Raw genomic sequence first — 14,829 nt, 5'->3', positions numbered from 1 at the left:
TGAAGTTGGCTCTGGAAGAATGGAGACACTGGTTGGAGGGAGTGGAAGTGCCTTTTTTGGTTTGGTCCTACCACAAAAATCTGTCTTACATCCAAAATGCCAAGAGACTCAACTCCAGACAAGCCCGGTGGGCTTTGTTTTTTGCTCATTTCAAGTTTACTGTAACTTATAGACCAGGTAGCAAAAACATCAAGCCTGATGCCCTCTCCAGACAGTTCGCCACATCAGATTAGACGCCAAACCACCCTGACACGATCCTCCCTTCATCGTGCCTGGTGGCAGCTGTCACGTGGGAGATCGAGTCTGTGGTGAGATCTGCACAGAACACACATCCTGATCCGGAACCTGTCCATTCTCAAGTCCTCCAGTGGGGTCACTCTTCAAGGATTGCCTGCCATCCAGGGGTTTCTCGTACCTTGGATCTGCTACGACGGCACTTCTGGTGGCCCACAATGAATGCAGATACTAAGGAGTTTGTTCTGGCTTGTTCAGTTTGCTCTTTGAGAAAGCATCCCATCGTCCTCCTGTGGGTCTCCTCCGTCCGCTCCCCGTGCCTGGCCGTCCTTGGTCTCACATTGCCCTGGACTTCATTACCGGATTACCACCTTCAGAAGGTATCACTACAGTACTCACCATTGTTGACCGATTCTCCAAAGCGGCACACTTTGTTGCTCTCTGAAAACTACCATCTGCCACAGAAACTGCTGAACTCCTGACTCTGCATGTTTTTCGTCTCCATGGGATTCCGTTGGACATTGTCTCGGATCGAGGACCGCAATTCACCTCTCAGGTTTGGAAGGCATTCTGTAGGGCACTGGGGGCCACAGTTAGTTTGTCATCGAGGCACCATCCGCAGACCAACGGACAGACTGAAAGGACAAACCAAGATCTTGAGGCTGCCCTCAGATGTGTATGTGCACAAAAACCTTCTTCATGGAGTCAACACCTGGCATGGGTGAAGTATGCACACAACTCCCTCACCTCCTCTGCGATAGGTATGGCACCTTTTGAAGCTACCTTGGGTTACTTACCACCTCTCTTTCCTGCTCAGGAAGTTGATATTGCTGTCCCGTTGGTTCAAGCTCACCTTTGTTGGATTCGCAGATTCTGGAAAGTGGCTAGAGCAGCTCTTCTTAGGACCAGGGAGCGCAACCAGAGACTGGCGGACCGCCACAGAGTTCCTGCGCCCAACTACGCTCCTGGTCAAAAGGTTTGGTTGAGCTCCAAAGACATTCCCCTCTGTGTGGTTTCTAAGAAGTTGGCTCCCCGTTAAATCGGTCCTTATGAAATCGAAAAAATCATTAACCCCTCTGCTGTCCGCCTCAAACTTCCTGCAGCTTTAAAGATTCATCCCACGTTTCATGTGTCTCAAATCAAGCCAGTCTCCTCCAGCGTTCTTAGCCCTCCTGCCGTCGCCCCTCCACCCCCCCCGGCTCATCGACGATCACCCTGCCTTTACAGTCAACAAAATCCTGGACGTCTGTCGCAAGGGGCGCGGCTTCCAGTTTTTGGTAGACTGGGTAGGGTACGGCCCGGAGGAGAGGAGTTGGATCTCCCGGGCCCTCCTCCTGGATGCTTCTCTTATCAGGGACTTCTATAGTGCTAATTTGGGTAAACCAGGTGGACCGCCTGGAGGCGATCATTGAGGGGGGAGTACTGTTATGATTCTGTTCTGTATAGTGCCTTCCCACTTGTGTGTTGTCTGTTTTCCCTGTCTGTCTTGCTCCTCCTGTTTCTCACCCCATGTGTCTGTTTGCAATCAGCGGGGGTTTGGCAGCCAGCTGTATGTCATCTTCTCATCAACCCCCTGTGTATATATACCTGGTCTCGTCAACTACTCCCTGCCGGATTATTGTCTACTCAAAGCATGCGACAACTGGAACCACCTGCCTGCCTGCCTGCTCTTCTTCGAACCCACACTCCCTTCACGCGTGTTTTTTTTCTTATTTTTGACCACAGGATATTCACCTCCACTGTTACTCACTGAACATTAAAGAACACTGTTTGTTTCGGGAAACCTGTCTCTGAGTCGTGCGCCTGGGTCCAAATATTCCTCACCTTTGTGCAATCGTAACATGGTCTTTGTTTACTATGTCATGTTTTTCTTCTTTGTTGAATTTATTAGCAGGGTATACTGTGTCGTGCTGCTATAATGTCATGCTATTACGTTTTACCAAATATGGTCCACAGTTGGCTGTGGAAACGCGGATTCTGGAAGAGTGACACAAAGAGTGACTGACTACTTAGAACTTTGTAAATGAGAAGAAAGATTTTAAATTATATCATAGATTTCTACGTTTGGGCTTTTTGTGCCTTTATTGGAAAGATAGGACAGTGGCTAAAGATGGAAATCAGGGAGAGAGAGTGGGGATTGACATGCAGGTAGATTCAAACCCGGGCCATCCCCATTAATGGGGACACACACACTAACCATAGCGCCATCTGCGCCCCAAATATATTCTGATATATATATTTTATAGGGAGCCAGCGCAAAGAAGGCAACACAGGAGTAACATGGTTTCTTTTCTAGTCAGTACACGAGCTGCAGCTTCAAGAACTTATAAGATCAAGGCTGTAGAGGTGTGAAGCTAGCACAACTCACCTTTTACTTTTTTATTGAACAAAGTAACTGTTTTAGGACTGCAAAGATCCAGGTACCACAGTTACATCCCTATTATATCCCGAAGTATACAGCCCTATTTCTTATAGGTTGGCATTTGCCAGTTGTTTCATTTTTGTCTATGAACGTGTTAATTCAGCTTGCACAATACTTCTCTGTGGAAGACATTCTGTGAGACACTCATTCAAAGTTCAGGTTTACTCACCCACTAGCTGGTGAAAAGAAGAAGGCCAATTCCTGAAAAACTAGTTTGAAGCCAGTTTGAAGCTGAGGTTTATGGTAAAGAAGTTTTTATTTATTTATTTATTTATTTATTGTTAATAAGGGATTGATTGATTTCCAAAAAAACTGCAAGTGAACACTGGCTTTGAAATGCTGCTCCAGTCAATAAACAAAACAACAAAGACAAGACTTTCAAACTAAATCTACAAAGCCGCTGAATTATTTTTTTTTATAAAATGGAATCAAAACGTATTTAACTTCCAAAAAAACAACAACAACCATGACAAGCCCCCCTGCAACGACTGTTTATAAAAAAATACAAAAAGAATACACAATATGTGGGTTCACTGGTTATTCTCATATAGCACATCATAGCTTATCTGTGACTAGTTACTGTTTAGACAAAGACCCAAGACCCTCATTTAGCAAAAGGGACTTAAAACAATGCTTCACCAAATCTTACATTAAGAAAAGATTAGCCATGGCACTACATTTCAAAAGGCTGCAATGGCTGTCTTTATAGGTTATTTAAATATAAGATAATAATAATTAGACAACATTTAGACTTATACACAAAGTTTAGGTCCTGAATGATGCAAGTTGGTCTCAACGTCATTCATTTTGATTATGATGTAATGTAAGATTGCCTGCTTTGGCAGAACATTTTTATATTATATGGCCCATTTTAACACTTTTGCAACCTGCAAAGTTAATTATTTAGCAGCTGTTTAGCTGGTAATGAACAATAACATTTCTTTGGAATTATGTTTCCCTTAAAAAACACATCTGTTGTTACAAATACGCTGTAGGTGTAAATATGGACAAAACTAACCCCTGCTCTAAACACAACAACACAAAAGGGAACCCAAGGCTACAGCCAAGACAAAATGCTCAAATAAAGTTTTACTTTAACATCCTGGCCAACTGATTAGACTATTTTTTTCCCTTTGTTTACAGCTATTTCTTGATTTATTTTTGGTAAACTCACCTCTCCTATTATTTTAGATAACTCCACCTCCTGTTCTTGACAGCCTCGCCTTTTTGTGTATCTGCCCTGATGATTTATATTTATTTCTTAACAACTCAGTGTTACATAGTCATTGTATTCTCCTTGTCTGTTGGCAATTCAAGGCCTTTGACTTTTTTTTAACTGAACATCTCAGTCAGTAACTGACTGTCCTGGCCCGACTTTAGCATTGGCAGGGTGTGGCAATGCTCTGATTGCCTCACCAAATCATCACACTTCAGTTAGCTTGTGAGATGTATTTGTTATTGTTTGCTAAAGTCCGTTTTATGTTGCATTTAGTGTAGCAGCAAAAAAAGGTTGTAATATACATGGTTTACCCATCTTTTTCTCTGCCTGGATCTCTCTCTCTCTCTCTCTCTCTCTCTCTCTCTCTCTCTCTCTCTCTCTCATTTTGTCTCTCATTGTTACCATGCACCAAATTTTGCTTACCAGACCTCAAAACACCCCTGTTACAGAGGCAGGCTGCACAGTCTTGTTCTAAAAATGTGAAACTCCTGTTGCCAACTCAATTGTAGCTTCTCATTTCAAAAGATAATACAAAGACTAGAAAAAAACTGGAAACTATGGCAGATAGCACTTAGGTCACGTTCACCCATTTTTAACATTGATAGTAAAGACTGCTATTCAAAGTGCCAAGGATGAATCATTTGAAGCCAGCAATCTACCAATAGAAAACCTGCTCTACCTCTAACCCATTGCCACCCCAAAAGTGGCCTTGAGCATTATGAGTTATTTTTATTTGAATTTGCCTCTAACTCTCACAGATGAATGAATGCAACTATATATCTGCCATATACCCCAAATTAATGTATACCATAATGTCGGAAGTCTATGACTCTGTTTAAACAACCTTTCTCGAATGTGTACCATGAATATCTATGGAACTGGAAAAAATGTCCCTAAGGGGACAACAGTTAAACTAACTAACTAACTGGTTGTTTAATACAATATCTACTAAACAAAGATGAATATTTTTTTTGACAGATTCCTGTTCAGAGAAGACAAGAATACAGTTCAAAAGAGAATAGGAGGTGAGATTTGCTTATCTCATCTGAAGGAAGGAGGAATTTAGGGAGGGCATGTGTTGCATAGTTTTGAAACACTAAGACTATAAGTCATTAATACTGGAAAAGAACAAAGTTCAGCCGGTGGTTAACAGAGACGTTTTCATCACATGAAGAAAACTACAATAAAAAACAAAAAACATTAAATGAATATTCAGCAAATAACATTTCTACAAATTATAATTCAGTTAAGATCTCTCTCAAGAGAAATTCACAAATGTAGTATTCTGTGCAGCTTTTCAAAAACATTTTGTTTGTGGTGTAACAGGCAAAGTCTCCTAGATTTTGTGTTCCTAATTTATTGCACTTCTGAGTATATGAAAGGTCAACGTGTTACGGCTCATGTGTCCACCTCCTCCCTTTGTACAAAAGTCAAGCTAATATGACCCGAGACAGGTGTGGACATATTTTGGTTTGGAGCTATAGAGTCAGCCCTGTAGGGATCAGTTGGAGGAGCTGAAGGTATTATTCCGGCCTCTGCATGAAGTTAAAAAGAGGAAAGAGAGAGTAACTGAGAAAGAAAAATAAATAGGCTTTTACACTTTGGCAAGAGCCATATGGCTGCAAGTTAAATGCTGAGCTGATTATGTATGAGGGCCTGATTCACTAAGATTAGATTGTGGCACAAATGTCTCCAAAAATTGTACTCTGTTTGTTCCTACTTTCTGCTCTATCTTAAGATCTCATTCAAAAAGCATATGAGGCTTATGATACTTAGGTCCAAATATGCTCAAAAAAGTTGTCCCTTTTTTTTGCATCTACTTTCATGGCAATTAGGGGTGCTCTTTACGCCCAAACGTGTTTTGTGAATTAGAGTGTCTTCCTGAATTGTATGCGCTGTTGTTGTAGGAGTAAAAGCAGCACAAGCCTTATGATAATCAGAAACAGTGTGTGTTTTGCCATTGTACAGTTGTACTCAGAGACCTTCGGTTGGCACCAAAGCACATCAAACTGAATTATTATTGAAAAGCATGCAGAATATTATCACCAAGGTGGTAGCAATTGTTGATTGCCTCCACTTTGACCAATATAGTCTTTTCTTTATCATAATTGTGAAATGTATATTAAACCGACATGTTTGTGATGCACTGAGGCTACGTTTTTGTAAATCACCATATACCTTTTCACATATTCAAAGTTGTGGTGAAATTCAATCCTTGATTATTATTTTTTTAAGAGTTGAAGTCACCTCTTCTTAGCTGAAAAGTATTTGGACGAAAACTGGCATTTGTTGGGTTATTACACATTTAACAAACTTATTTGTTACTGTTTTTGATAAACAGGTAAACTTTTCATTTTCATCATTTTTCTTTTGCTATTTGAGTTTTGCTCATCTTGTCACAGGACGGCAAGATCATAACTTTTTCAGGCATACTGGCCAGTTCCAAAAACGACCCTTACAAATGTAAATGAGCTGTTTTCTTTAAACCTTTCCAAGCCCACAAATCCCCTGGTATCCTCCCTATTCCAATTTAATCAATTCTCAGTTTTTTTTGTTTTGTTTTTTTTTGTCAAAGATGATCTATGTGTTCTATCTAAGAATTTAAGTTAGTGTGCTTTGCATAAGTGGCTTTTGTATTCTTTGTTCTGGTAGAAAAAATAACTCAGCCAACTTCTTATATAACCAGAAAAACACAAAGAATCCCAGTAGCTTTAGGGAAAAGAACTGCTTTCCCAGAAGTGCACAAAGCACACAGGAGCTGTGAGCTTAGGCATCCTGTTTACTGGTCGAGGCTTGTGTCTTGCATAAAGAAAGAAGGCACTGAGGACTTTCAGAAACTACAGCTGCATTTTGTGTAAGTGAATGCATGAGAGGGGGATGCATCAAGTTATACTATGTGTATTCTATAGGGAGGGAGGATCTTTGATAGATTGACTGGAGCTGAGACTGGGACTGGGAAAGCTGGAATGTCTGAGGGTCACAGGGTCAACTTAACAGCAATCTTGAAAGCTTAATCGGAAACAGACATCTGCGTGTGTGTGTGTGTGTGTGTGTGTGCGCGCGTGTGTGTGCGCCTGTGTGTGTAGGTATGTGCTTGTGTGTGTTTGTGTGTGCATGTGTGAGTGTGTTTGTGTGAAATAGTGCCTGCATGAACATGTGTTAGTTTAAATTACATGTGCATGGATCAAGGGGTCCCTACAAGTGTGTGTGTGTGTGTGTGTGTGTGTGTGTGTGTGTGTGTGTGTGTGTGTGTGTGTGTGTGTGTGTGTGTGTGTGTGTGTGTGTGTGTGTGTGTGTGTGTGTGTGTGTGTGTGTGTGTGTGTGTGTTAATAAATTAGTAGTGTAGTGCAGTTAATTATCCTAGTGTCAATAAACATTTCCAAATGTTTTTGTGTTCCCATATACATGTGTGTTCTGGACCATTTTAGTGCCCCTCTTCTTCCACTTAAAATGTTTCGGTATTCACAACAGCCAACCAGAGGGTTATTTTCAGGTTAGCTGCCATCACAGGCCAATCAAAGAGACACAGCTCTGCCAGGAGAAGTTACACAACAAGTCGGGTTTTGGTGGGAAAGAAAGCCAAACGTACCACCCGTTTTATGATCCAGCAGATCCCAAAATGTGCTGCAAGGCTTATATTTCACATGGCATTTTAAACATGAAGCCTATTTGTAAGGAAATAAAAGCCATTCATCTTATTTTGTGTGCAACACAGAAGGTAAAATGCTGCCAAACCAGAGAATAAAGAGAGGAGCCAAAAAAGAGTGTGCATGTGTGTTAGTCTGCTTGTGTAATGAGAGAAAATCCACTTAGCGATGATGGAGTGTTGAGGAATGATTGAAATGTTTTATTACAAAAACGCTTCACTGTTTGGGGAGCTGCAACATTAGACAGGATACAACCTCAGAACTCGAGTCCACTGCTGTGTTTAGCCGAAAAACTCCCACAATCTACGCTGTGTGTATGCTATAATACAATTGGATGCACATCTGACACCAAAACAGTCCAGATAGGTTAAGATAAGATAATCCTATCCATCTCACAACAGAGAGATTTACAGTGTTACATCGGCAAAGCAGGATAGCAGAAGACAATCACACAGTGCAAAACAAAAAATTAGATAAGATAAAAAAATATAAAAATGTGGAAAAAAAATGCATCCAAAAATAGTTAAAAGAGCCAGTGACTTCAAGATGTAAGTCTGTATAAACTTTATGAACACTATCATGCACACAGTGCATAAAAGGATGTAATTATGATTGCACAACTTGTCCCATAAATTACTGATGCAATGCAAATAAAATTAAAAATTAAAATAGAAATTAGATTTGGTGACACCTTATGACATTATTAATGCACAAGAGGTAGGAGTGAATTGTCCAGTTTGTGGGTGTGTTGTGCGATCTATTGGGAGCAGGCTCGGTTACACACTGAATGATTGTGCTGATTGAAAAAGAATGTGAAGCAAGGATGCAAAGTTGTTTGACCACTGGCCTTATGCACCCTTGCTTTTGAGGCCATTGGCTTCATTCATTAAGAAATTAAGAGTAGACAACAAAGAATGCAATGACATGACATGGCATTTGGTGCTACTTTATTTTGACAAAATGATAATACAATGGTGACATGGAGAAGAGCAGGATGAGCATTTAACAGGGTACAAGGACATACAAAAAGACTGATAAACATGTCAATCAATCATGAAGACAGTTGATTGAACTGATTTCTATTTCAGGTTCACCGTGTAATTTCACATTTATGAAACATTCTGATAAGATGATTCTTTATCATTTACTTCTTCTTTCAGTGCCTGTTTGACATATGTTTAAGCACAGAAACAGTCTGAATGTTTGTTTATAGCTTTACAGTTCTGGATTTGATCGTAGATATGTCCAATTTAAAAAACTTCCTGTCTCAACTAAACATCCTGTTGTTGAGTTGTAATTAGCTTACCACACCCAGTCATCTTTCTGTTTTCTCCAACTACTCAATGAATACATGGGGTGCGTTCGGATTGTCTCTCCTATCTACTTTCAATGTCCTTTTTTCCTTAACCCGGGAAACAGTTAAGTGGCGGCCACGATCAGAGCAGTTTGAATTCTCTTGGAGGAGAAATGTGGAGACAATCTGCATTTGGTTTCTATATTGATTTGACTAATATTTTGTTACTGCCTTTTTATTGATTTATTTTTATTTTGTTTGTGTAAAGGTGAACATTGTTTTTATATATTTTTGTATCAGTGAAGCTGCAACAACTTTAATCAATCTTAATCCCAGAGGTGAACTCTGAATGTGATGTTGATGTTGTAAAACCATCAAAGTGAAGTAGGCTATCCTGGTATCTGATATATCCTACCTTATATGTTCATTCTCACCTCTTGGTTATTAGGATAATTACACCAGTAAGAAGGCACATGGGAAAGATTTTGAGATAAGCTTTTGTAGTCCATTTTCTGAAAACTGTAGTTTCACCCCGGCACACCCATGTCACTAGCCTGCACCATTGCATTATTATTACATCGCCAAGAGGGAAATGTGGTTGGATTGTCAAAACAACGCAATCACCTTTTCCTAAGTCTTTTGTGAATTCTCCTAACACCTTTCCTTAAGCTCGTGACATTTTCACAGGGTTAAGGTAAGGTGGGTATGAGGGACTATCCGTATGCACCAACAGTCAAGCATCTCTTTCTCTGGCTTGGTTGTTGAAACAGAAAGATTGATACTTGACCATTGCCTTATTTCAGCATTTTAAGACAAAGATAGAAAGAACAACAGATAATGTAAACTCACACAACTCATTAAAAATATGAAGTGTGTTATACTTGCGACACAGTGTGATATGAACAATTATGTGAATTGTAAGTGTGCTGCTAAAATGTGAACTATTGGTAAAACAACTAGTGTTCTTAAAGTAAGAGCTTGGTTTAACATTAAAGACAATGAAGTGGTTTATTAGGGGTAATTACTTAGGACTGTGAAAGAAAACAATTTGGTATTGAGTAAAAACAGACCCTTAGGATACACTGGGGGAGATAAAAAGTCACCCCCACAGTGAACTGTAACCTTTGAAGTCATATGTCCTGAGGAAACACAGGGGCTGCAGGATGCATGAGAAGATGTTGATCAGAACCCAAGTAAGGTCATAAATGTTCTGATGTTGTTTGACCAATACTGTGTAAATACTAATCTCTTTCTTTGTTCATGAGGGATCACAATTGGCTGGTGACTCTCCCAGGTATCATGGCTAACCTGGACTGATGCTGTTTCTTGACTTTGTAAATAAATGTCTTATATTGCAAGCAAGTCAGTGTTAGCGGATATTTCTTCATCAACTGCACATTATCATCATCAAAGGAGAAGAAACTACAAGTACAATAAATGTGGGCAAGAAAAAACTATGAGGGGAAAAGGACATAACTACTGAAATATATTTATCTGCCCTTATTTTCCTGAACGATCATTTCTCAAAGATATTTAGTTCTTATATTGGTGGCCTGTGTTATATTGCCCCCTAAAACAAATATGAAGCCCTGTATTGTTATAGGTCTTTCTGTTAGGATCCTTCTTCCCCTTTTGTATGGTGTTGTCTTTACCTGTTTGGCTGATCCTCCTGTGTCTCCTCACCTGTCTGTTCTATGTGAGTGCATCAGCGTGGCTTTGTTTTAGGTGAACCTGAACAGTAATCCAGTAATCAACCCTCACAGAATAAAACTGTCTGTGCCACTTGTGTGGTCTACGGCAGGAGGAAACTTCTTGGAATTGAAGAAAAGGTTTTTCTTCAGCCCCTGTTCTGGTGCAGCTACATCCCTCTCTCTAATTTGTTGAGGAAGTGGACGCTTTGGATGTTGATGGGGGAGCTGTGCTGTCCCAGAGATCTGCTGATGACAACAAGCTACAAGAAAGAAACTATCCCCGGCGGAGAGGAATTATGACGTGGGCAACTGTGAGCTACTTGCTGTTATGCTGGCACTTGAAAACTGGAGGCACTGGCTTGAGGGATTGGACGCACCTTTTTATGGTATGGAATTACCTTGTATGGAAATCTTGCTTCCATATAGAATGCCAGGAGACTGAGGCCAGATGGGCATTGTTCTTTGGGCGCTCCAGGTTTAACCTTACTTACAGCCCAGGGAGCAAGAATGTTAAACCTGACACTCTATCCAGACAATTTAATACAGACAGTGACCTACCTTCAGTCCCAGTCACCATTCTTCCCACATCCTGCCTGGTGGGCTTGTTAACCTGAGAGATAGAATCGGTGGTTAGAGCTGCCTTACATGCTGACCCTGGAGGTGGTCCTCCGGATGAGTTGTTTGTGCCCGTTTCTGTCTTGTCTGTTCAGTTTTTAGAGTGGAGTCACACATCTCCAGTTCTCCTGCCATCCTGGGACCTTTCACACCCTGACCTTACCACAGCGCCACTATTGGTGGGTTTCCATGGCTTCTGACACCCAGGAGTATGTAAAAGCATGTACAGTATGTGCCCGGGGTAAAGCTTCCCATCGGCCGCCCAGTGGTCTCCTCCGAGCTCTCCCAGAGCCTGGCCGTCCTCTGTCACACATCGCTGTGGACTTTGTGACCGGACTTTCCCCTTCGCAAGGTAAAGACACTATTTTGAAGATAGTTTTTCTAAAGTAGTGAACTTGGACGTACAGACTGAGAGGACACTTCACCCATTCCCCTGCACTTTGCAAAAGTTATATTATTAAAGGATTTGGGTTTGCACTGAGAACCTTTCTTGTGAGTCATGCATTTGGGTGCAGACCTCCCGTAGTTCACAACACTTTCAGTCTTATCAAAGTTGCTAAATCTCCAAATGTGGCTTATCTAAATTAAACTCTGTTATTAGGATAAAGTAAACAAAAGAGCAACTCTACCCCATTTAAAATGAAAATGATCCATTGTAGAGCCATACATTTTTGTGCAAGTAAATCTGCAGCTGCAAGACTTCTCCTGTGTTTTTACTGACCTCTTGTTTCCAGTATCTATGCGCTGCTCTGCCACTTCTTTGGCACTTGTTTTTGGTAGATCTACTGCTTGCTAAGACAGGACCACATTTTTTTTAATCTTGAAGATTAAACCAGAGATGACTGTCAAACAGCTTGCTCATTAGGGCTGCCTTATTGTGTGAAAAATAACTGTAGAATGTAGTGTCATATAGAAGTGATGTAAAATGATCAGAAAACAAAAATGTAAACAAAGCGTATGAATAGATTGGATCCTTTGCATTCTCAATTTTTGCACACGAATACAATAACAAGAATAATACAACCAGGAAATGTGTAATTGCACATAAAAACATCCCCACATTGCCACATTCTCTCAATCCAAACCGACCCTAATCTGTGACAGACCCTGCTTGTGTGCTCTTGCAATAACATGTGGAGGGGGAATGTTGGAGAGAATGCTTTCGGCAAACCTTATCTGAAAAAAACATTTCCCACTGGGCGAGCAGGAAGCACAGCAGGCTGAAATCACGCCAATTATGGCTGACTTCCCTGTCTGTGTGACCTGCCAGAACCTGGAACAAACAACAGTGGGGGTCCTCACTATTGTTGCTCCTGCAACCTGTACACTCAGCTTCACTGATGTCACAGGGTTCATTTCGGTTAGGGTTAGGTTAAATATATTGCACTTAGTTGTGAGTATTTCAAAATTAATTTGGGGGGGTGGGGGGTCTGTGTTTTGCATATAATCAGTGCGTGGGGGAGGAAGGGTGCAACATGTCCTGTGAATGTCCTATAGCCCAGGAAGATATCAGCTGGTGATCCTCTTTGCAGTCCTCATGATACGCTGGAGAGACTTCATGTTTTCTAGTGTGCAGCCAAAGCACATTACCACACTCGATGGCTGAGCTCTACAAGTTCACCAGCAGCTGCTGTTGAAGTGCTTTCTTCAGGCACCTGAGGAAGTGGAGCCTGTGGAGTCCTTTCTCGTCCATAGCTGTGATGTTGACGGACTAAGTCGCGTCCTGGCTGATGTGGACACACAGGTACTTGAAGCTCCGCACGAGCGCCACTCTCTCACCGTTGGTGTTGATGGGGCAGTGGACGTTGGGCTTTAGCCTCCTGAAGTCTAGGATCATCTCCTTTATCTTTGCTCTGTTGAGGACCAGGTTGTTGTCTTGGCTGCAGCGCTTCAGGTTTTCGACCTATGCTCTGTAAGCTGACTCATTGTTGTTGCTGATTCTGACAGAGGTAGTCTTGTGTGAGGGTTTGCAGTCATGTGTACACAGGGAGTAACAGTAAGGGGTTTCCCTTACTTCAGTGTGAAGGTTTTTTTTTTTTTTTTACCTTTTTGCCATCAGTGATTGGGGTGCTGTAGTGAAACAGGAAATGTGGAGAGAAGAGACATGCAACAAAAGGCAAAGGCCAGGAATTCAACCTGTGGCCAATGTATTGAGGGTCTGAAACCTTTGTATATTCGCCGCCTTCTCTCCCAGCTGAGAGAAACTGTGACTCCTTATTATGTAATTGTTAAGTAAAGTGTCTCAATATAATGAGAACCATAGGGGGTTAAAACAATAAACTTTAGAAATAAAACAAATCTAAAAATAGAAAAAAAGGGGGAAGGGGAATTTTCTCATTTTATTTTAGCCAATTAAACATATCACATCAAAAGGTATTACTGTAAAGGCAGAGGTAAATGATTGGTTTTCAGTTTATATTTCTTCCTTACAAAATATAGTAATCAAAGTTCTATGTCTGAGGAGTTCATTTGAAGGATAAATGTCTATAATTATTTGGAATTAAGTTATTTTGCTAACTAACTGCTAATAACTATACTAGGTAGTGTGTTCTTAAGTCTGCTGTTTATCACCTTATCATACTGTTTAAGATTGCATTGGCTAGCCAGTTTTAGCCAACAGAAAAAAATCAAAAGGTCAAATGTTACCAGATTCATCTAATAAATTAATAACAGGCCAGATGTTTTCAAACCAGCCATTGAAAAATAAAGATGTGTTTCTAATCAAAATTAACCTGCAAAGCCATGTTGACCCCAATGTTATTTGCCTTGTTTTACTTCCTGCCCACGTGTGATTTACCCCCAGTTTGATTGCCCTCTTCGGTTTCACCATGTGTCTAGTCTGTCACACCTGGTTTTAATTACCCTGTGCGTATTTAGTTTCTGTGTTCTCCTTCCTGTCTGTGTCAATTAGACATGCCCTCAAACTTTGCCTGGTGTCCCCTGGTAATTCATTGTTTCTTGTGTTTTTCTCAATCTTGGGCCCTTTCCAAATAGCCACAGTATACAGAGTGTAGCTTTCAGTAGGGAGTTTCAGTAGACTGAACCCTTGTGCTCATTCAGTATGCAATTTTTTGGGTCCACCTCAGTAGACTGAACATTTCAGCATGATACTAACTTCCAGATTTTATCCAGTATGGATCGGATGCAGCCTTTTGGGCAATTAATTATATTTCACCACCCACAATGCTGTGTGATAGTAAATGCAAAATATATTTATTCAATTCAAGTGTGGCTCCAAATCAAAACAAACAGACATGGATTCATTGAATGAATTTTTAATCTAGAGTTAAATTTTGTACTGAAATCGCTCCTTTTAATTAACAACCAATAATATAACAAATATGCATTATTAGCCAACCTTTTCACCTTTATTTAAATAATGATTTCTATATTTATGTATGTCTTTATTGGATAATTTTACTTTATATACTGTATAGTACTGTCTATCATTTGTACTTTCAATCTATTTTTTTTTTTTTACATTGTGATATTGCTTTTTGTTTACCTGACTGTAGAATGCATTAATCTTCATGGATAAAGCAGAGGGGGAAAAAATGAGGACGGATGCGGCTGGTTCGGAACGCAAATGATAGCACTTCCATACTGAATGAATCAGATACAGTATGACGCTGAGATTTTGATGATTTTGAATGAGGTGCCTTTTTAATCAGCAAAACATTTGATTTGAGCGTGGGTTGTACTAAGTG

This window comes from Symphodus melops, assembly GCF_947650265.1.
Source record: "Symphodus melops genome assembly, chromosome: 17".
Classification (NCBI taxonomy): domain Eukaryota; kingdom Metazoa; phylum Chordata; class Actinopteri; order Labriformes; family Labridae; genus Symphodus; species Symphodus melops.
Note: the sequence above shows the minus strand (reverse complement) of the source record.